This window comes from Armigeres subalbatus, chromosome 2 (genome assembly GCF_024139115.2).
Source record: "Armigeres subalbatus isolate Guangzhou_Male chromosome 2, GZ_Asu_2, whole genome shotgun sequence".
Classification (NCBI taxonomy): domain Eukaryota; kingdom Metazoa; phylum Arthropoda; class Insecta; order Diptera; family Culicidae; genus Armigeres; species Armigeres subalbatus.
Genome location: NC_085140.1, coordinates 224,719,804 through 224,726,848, shown reverse-complemented (window position 1 = coordinate 224,726,848; position 7,045 = coordinate 224,719,804). Strand labels below are relative to the sequence as shown.

Genomic DNA, 7,045 nt, shown 5'->3' with positions numbered 1-7,045 from the left:
CAGGAAATCCTTTGTAATTTATTGAAAATAAAGTTGTTTGCGATGTAGTTACTTATTTGATTTTCGAAAAAAAAAATCCGAAAATAAACAACAAACACTAAAAGACTTTCGGAAATATGAAGGCATTTTCAAAGAAATTCCTGCAGGAAGTTCCGGAAGTATTTCGGAGAATGTTTTAAAGGAATTTTTTTGATAGATCTTCCAGGAAATCCTTTGTAATTTATTGAAAATAAAGTTGTTTGCGATGTAGTTACTTATTGAATTTTCGAAAAAAAATCCAAAAGTAAACAACAAACACTAAAAGACTTTCGGAAATATGAAGGCATTTTCAAAGAAATTCCTGCAGGAAGTTCCGGAAGTATTTCGGAGAATGTTTTAAAGGAATTGCTGAAAGAAGTTCTGAAAAAAATTCTTAAGCAAATTTTGAATGAATTCCTTATGGATATCCAGAAGAATTCTTTCCAGCGCTTCATGGAAAAATTGCCGAAACAATTTCAAAAGGAAAAATCTCCGAAGAAATTCTCAAAAAAAAATCCGAAGGCGTCCTCAATGAATGGAATTACTTAAGAAATTTCCGTAGGAATTGTTAAAGAAACTTCCAAAGAAATTCCTCAAGGAGTCTCCGAAGGAGAATGTAAGAATTCGTGGAACTAAATCCGAAAGCATTCCTTAAGCAATTTCCGAAAAAAAAATCGTAAAGGATTTTGTGAAGAAATCTGTAATGAAAATTCTTAAGAATTTTTTGGAGAAATTTTGTAAGGAATCTCCGAAGGAATACCTAAATTCCTAATTCCTAAATAATCTTCTAAGGTTTAAAAAAAAACTTTGGAGGAATATCTGGAAGAATCATCAAATTAATTTCTTGGTTTATTTCCAGACTAATATCTGGAGTATTTTTCGAAGGAATTCATAAATGAATGTTTAAACGACACTTCTTTGAATACTCTCAGAAATTCCAGAAATTTTACAATAAGGCTTTTACAATACAGTATTAAATAATTTACAGACAATACAATAAAATTAAATTTTCGTAATGTTTGAAAATACCTGACGTTTTAACTAAATAATTTGACTAAATACTATGCAGCGAGGTGACAACGCCCCAGTTCTGGGTTACAATGGCTGTGAATAAGAAAATAAGAAGCGTTTTTAACTGAAGCTCGTAATATTTTCTCAGCAATATTTGATTTGTTGATGCTCAGCAAGTGGTTTTGTCAGTTATATTCAGAATTTTATTTTAAAATATAAATTACTTACTCGGCAGTTGGAACAACAAAATCGGTAAAGCATTCACAGTTGGGATTTAATTATTTTGCTAAATCAGTTTGTCTTATAACTGTCCTAGTAGCACAAATCTAACCACAACAAACCCATTTTGCGAGTCACCTACACATTTAGGTACCCGACTGAATGAGGCCTTGGCTTAAGGCATTCCAAAGATCAGTTTAACAATTTATGTATTATTATACTAGATAAAGCCTCATTCAAACTCTCAAACTAATCAACCAACCTATTAATTAACCAAGACAATGTAGGGTAAAGTGCCCAATAGTGGACCCCAACCAATAGTGGACCCTCCACCCAGTTTTGCATGTTTACAGCCCAATGTAAACATTTTGCTATGAAGTTCCATCGGGAGAACATACCATACAGTCCTATGATTTGATAACTTGCATTCGAAATGCTATGGAAAGTAAAATTAGATGATTTTTCACAATTCTATAAAAGGTAAACACGAGAGTGTCTATTAGAGTAGAGTGGGGCAAGAGTGCGCGTGGGGTAAGAGTACGTTTTCGATTTTTTGAAGTAATAAAAAAAGATAAACTAGCAGCACTGCATCAGTTTGACAAGTATTCTGGCCAACTATTATCATGAGTAATTGTAAACGATTTGAATAAACAACAAGGGAGATATGGAGTTAGATAACTTCAATAAAACCACAGATGTCAAATGCTTTATGAGCTTATTAGGGGCCTAATGATTATCTTGAGGACTCTAATTGTTAGAGATTCTTTTTGCTTGGGGACATTTGTCTGCCCTTTTGCGACCTCAGGGTCGTTTTCTGGTAGCTCTTGGGAGAAATTGGGGGAGTTTTAGCGGAAAGACTTCCCTTAAATAATATGCACAGTGAAGCAGAAATATATGAAATATGCGAGTATATGGAAAGGATAAAATAGAAAATGATAGGCTACAACCAAGGTAATCTGATTTTACATTGTATATATATTCAATTTGTCATTTTCATGATTTTCGTAACATTCTTATGTCGAAGGAAATGATTGGAATAAAGGGAATGATCACATACCATATCGAGTTTGGCCGACGCGGCTCCGACGTGCGAGTGTCACCGAACGTCCCATGCTTTCCTTTCGTCCGATGACCTGGGTCCTGTCCATTTATTCTCCGGCTGATAGTTCCGGGAAAGCGGGCCAAACGGAGAACGTTCGTCGGTGCAAATACAAAGATCGCTTCTCGTCGAGTCCACGTGACAACTACACCACCTCCAGGATTTTCGCGAGTGAGGTTATCTTCTTCGATTAGGGTGGCGAAGGCAGGCCGCATGCATGTATATCCTCCGCCGGATTAAACTTTCTTCACACCGGATGGGTACTCCAGCAACCTCAGCAAACGCAGATGAAATGGCTTCTGTCCGGTGTTGAGCCCGAGGAAGAGGGCAATTCGATGCGACTCAGACACGGTTCACTGTTTCTTGGCCGGACCGACCCCTCCGCAATTTCACACAAACAAAATGGCTTCTGACCGCCGCGTGGGCGATGGGGATCAGAGCTCTGGGGTGATGGGCACGGTTCTTCTTCTATTTCTGTCCTGCTGTCTGGCGGCCTCGCGCCAACTAAAACGGCTTCTCCCCGCGAAGTGAAAAGATACAGTCACACCCAGAAAGCTCTGCGGCTATCCTGCCGGATACGACGACTTCCGAGACCCGGACCAAAGATGGCACTCCGGAGGTGAAAAAACACGGTTCACTCCAAGGCAGTCTCTCACGCTGCTAAAATGGGCACTGCCGGAAACTCGCGGACACGAAAACTTTCACTGATGCCGGCTAATCAAGCACTTTCCGGTTTTTTTTTGGCGGTTTCTATCCGGGAAAAAGAATTAAAAAACTTGGGTGAAAAACGCGGACTACAATCCGTTTATGATGGCGGTTCACCTCTTAGAGAGCTGATCCCACGTCGTTTCGCTGCTTTTAGCTGTCGTTTCGTCCTTGTGTTGGTCAACGATCACGATAGTGGTGGTGGACGGACGCTTGACAGCGCAGATGTCAGTGATACGTTATGGGGGTTACGGATAGGAATAGGGATGGGCAAGAGGTTTTTCCGATTTTTCATTTTCGATATTTGTTTAATGTTTATTTATTTCATTTTAGTTCAATTCCCTTAGATTTAAGTTCAATCCTAGTTGTAAACTTTCATATTATATAGCAATTATAAGAAGAAGTATTTTTATGTAAATAGTAAGTAGGAATTTTATGGATCATTAATTCAATATAATATGTACAGTAAATTTAGGTAAATTTCTAATGTAAGCAATTTAGCAGGTTACATTTATCCCCCACCTCGAGTAAAAAAAAAAATATTTTTTTTTTCAGGGAAGTCAAAATCAAGGAGTCTGTCATAGTAGCTCTCTTTTCAATTAGAGTTAGATTGATTTGGTGAATTGATTTTTCCGTTCCAATGAGAGGAGCTCTATTTCGCAAAATCACTTAACTCTCATTGATAGAGTCTGGCTATTAGAATAGAATGGACCACGGTAGCTCTCTTTTCACTGAATGGTGAATAGATTTGGCGGAATGATTTGTCCGTTCTTATGAGAGGAACTCTTTTCCGCAAAATCACTAACCATTCAGCAATAGAGTCTGGCTACCTGAATGGAATACGTCGGGATGCGGTAACTCTCTTTTTACCGAAGGGTGAACAGATTTGGCGGAATGATTTGTCCGTTCTTATGAGAGGAACTCTTTTCCGCGAAATCACTTACCTTTCCGTAATTGAGTCTGGTTACCTAACAGGTAAGGATAATGGGTTCTACATCAAGTAGCTCTCTTTTAATTCAGCGGTGGACTGATTTGGTGGAATGATTTGTCCGTTCTGACGAGAGGAACTCTTTTCCACCAGATCACAAACCGTTCAATTATAGAGTCTAGCTACGAAGGAAATAGGTCTTGGTCAGGAGTTCTCGCTGTTGCAGCTCTCTTTTGGTTACGAGTTGACTAGATTTGGTGGAATGATTTGTCCGTTCTTATGAGAGGAACTCTTTTCCACCAGATCACTTAACACTCAACCATAGAGTCTGGCTGCTCAGCTAGTGAATGAAGTGAATCAAAATAATATGCATCACCGGGGAACATGGCCTTCCGGCATATGGGTTCGTCAGAAAAAAGCAGGTCCAACCTCTCGAAATCAAATCTTTAGAAATATTAAGCTTTTATTTACTTAATTGATACTTTTATTGTAAATTTAACTTAAGCTAAGAAGAGAGAAATAAGTATTCTAGAAACCTCTTCATTTTATTTAATCATCACCGAAGTGAAATTCGGGATTAAAAAAAAACTCATTCACACTTTCATTCATTCCCCCACCTTTCAGACAATTTTCATTCACACCTTCCATTCACACGGTTGTCTGGCTAAAAACTCATCTTACCAAGAACAACACATTCACACGTACACACACCAGTTATCGACTATTAATAATTCTAGGGCCCTTATTATACATTTGAGAAGGTCTAGCGTTCTCGCTAGACCCACTCGATCGTAGGTATCATTCGATCAACGAAATTTACCACCTGGGAGGCGTTACTATTTTAGTAAACAATCGCCTTAAATGTGACACTGGCAACGCCAGCGATTGACACTAAAGAAGAAAACGAGATGAATGAGAGGAAGAGACAACATATGATGTGTATCAGGAGGAAACAACCATTGACACTCTGACGACGACGAGAACCGAGAAGCATGAATGACGTATGTTTTGTTTTTATATATATATTTTTTTATTTTTTTTCTCCGGTGAGAGGCAATTTTACCGAATATTAAATAATCATTCTAGGGGAATTGAGTAAGGAAGAGAAAGCAAAACAGATGTTCACATCGGCACTACCCTGGCTTCAGGTGAACGGCTGGCCATATTCCTAGGTTTTTTCCACTTAGGTCCTCCAGCTCATAGGAGGACGAGCCGATTTTAGCCTTCACCCGGCAGGGTAGATATTGCCGGCCTAGTTTGGCATTGTAATTTTCGACGGCCGAAGACTGCTTCATGTTCTTCCGGTAGACTAACTGTCCTACCGCAAAGGACTTGGCGAACGTACGGTTACGCAGATTGTAACGGCTTCGGGACACGTCGTGGATTTTTCGAGATTTTTACGAACGATCTCGTGAATGTTCGTGAACAAACGTTTGCGTCTTTCCGATTTCGCTTCCGCGGACAATTCGTCTCCGCGACGAGATAGACGGTGGTCGGACCCCTCCTCCGATAGCTCTTGTCCGTGGGTATTGAAACACGGACTGAACCCGGTCGAGGCGTGGATACTGGTGTTGAGCATTAGCTCAATTTCAGGCACTTTCGTATCCCATATACGCTGGTCTTCCTGGACATAAGTGCGTATGGCCGCGTTTATTGTCCGGTTGACGCGCTCGACCGGATTCGATTGCGAATGGTAGCGGGAGTTCAGCCAGTGTGTGATTTTGAAGTGGTCTAATAATTCTTTGAAGTCCTTTGAAGTGAAAGTACTGCCATTGTCGGTGATAATGGTTTCAGGGACAGAATTCCGGTAGAACCACTGATTCTTCAAAATCACACACATGGCTGAACTATCCAGCTTTTTCATCGGGTGAATCATTACCCACTTCGAGAAATAGTCACAAATCACTAGAATGTGCTGATTTCCTTCCGGCTCCGTGGCAACGGACCAACAAAATCCATTGAAATGATTTGCCACGGCCGGGACGCACAGCGCATTTTCCCCATTTCCGGGGTTGTTTGGACGTAAGACGGCTTGACCTCCTTGCAGGTGGAACAAGCGTGAATATATGCCCTGACGTCCTTGGCCATCTTGGGCCAATAATAGCGCTGTTGGACACGAGCTATCGTTTTGTCAAACCCAGGATGGAAGTGCTCATCGTGAGCTTGCCTCAAAATCTCCGCAACATCATCGGCTGGAACTACTTGCTTCCATTCGAATCGCGAGTCGAAAGGTACATTCCTGGCAGTGACGAACTTATACAGCCTGCCATCTTCAACCTTGAAGTCGACGAAGTCGTCTGGGCGACTGCTGACTTTATCCATCAAGGATGCGTACCACGGAGAAGTCGGTGAATCTTGGACTAACGCTATGCTTCTCGACAATGCATCCGGGACGACATTTTCCTTGCCTTTCCGGTGCACTACGGTCATGTCGAACTGCTGAAAGTCCAAGCTCCACCGACTACACCGGGACCCAACCTTCCACTTCGTTTTTAGGATGTGGGTCAACGCCGACGAATCCGTCACTAAGGTGAAGTGATAACCTTCAATGTACCCCCGAAACGCTTCGATGGAGAGCAAGGCGGCTAGAGCTTCCTTCTCGGCAGCGTGATAGTTCTTTTGAGGAGTGGTGAGCTTCCTAGAAAAATAGGAAATTACCCGCTCACCCTCCTCCTGCTGCTGAGTGAGCACTCCCGCAACAGCGACATCGCTGGCATCCGTCTGGATGACGAACTCCCGAGAGAAATCGGGACTTCCCAGAATCGGAGCGGCGATCAGCTGCTCTTTTATCTGGCAGAAAGCTCTCCGCGGCTGGATTCCAGCCGATGACCTTGGATTTGGACTTGAGGAGGTCCGACAGGGGCCCGCAAGTCTCACTGAAGTTCAGGATGAACCGGCGGTAGTAATTTGCCATTCCTAGGAATCTCCTGAGCTTGGTGATCGTGGTCGGTCTCTCGTACTCGACGATTGGACGGATCTTGTCCGGATTTCCACGAAGACATTCCGCGATCACGAGATCTAATAGGAAGGCAATCTCCGGCACCCCGACCTGAGACTTCTACCAG

General features: G+C 41.8%; 1 long non-coding RNA gene across 1 annotated transcript; it reads right to left on the bottom strand.

Moving 5' to 3' along the window:
• Positions 1-2,203: 2,203 nt before the first annotated feature.
• Positions 2,204-3,356, bottom strand: LOC134215952 (uncharacterized). Its single transcript, XR_009980385.1, has 2 exons — positions 3,170-3,356; positions 2,204-3,097 (listed from the first exon to the last, which is right to left on the bottom strand). It is a non-coding gene; the product is annotated as an uncharacterized LOC134215952 (long non-coding RNA).
• Positions 3,357-7,045: the final 3,689 nt, after the last annotated feature.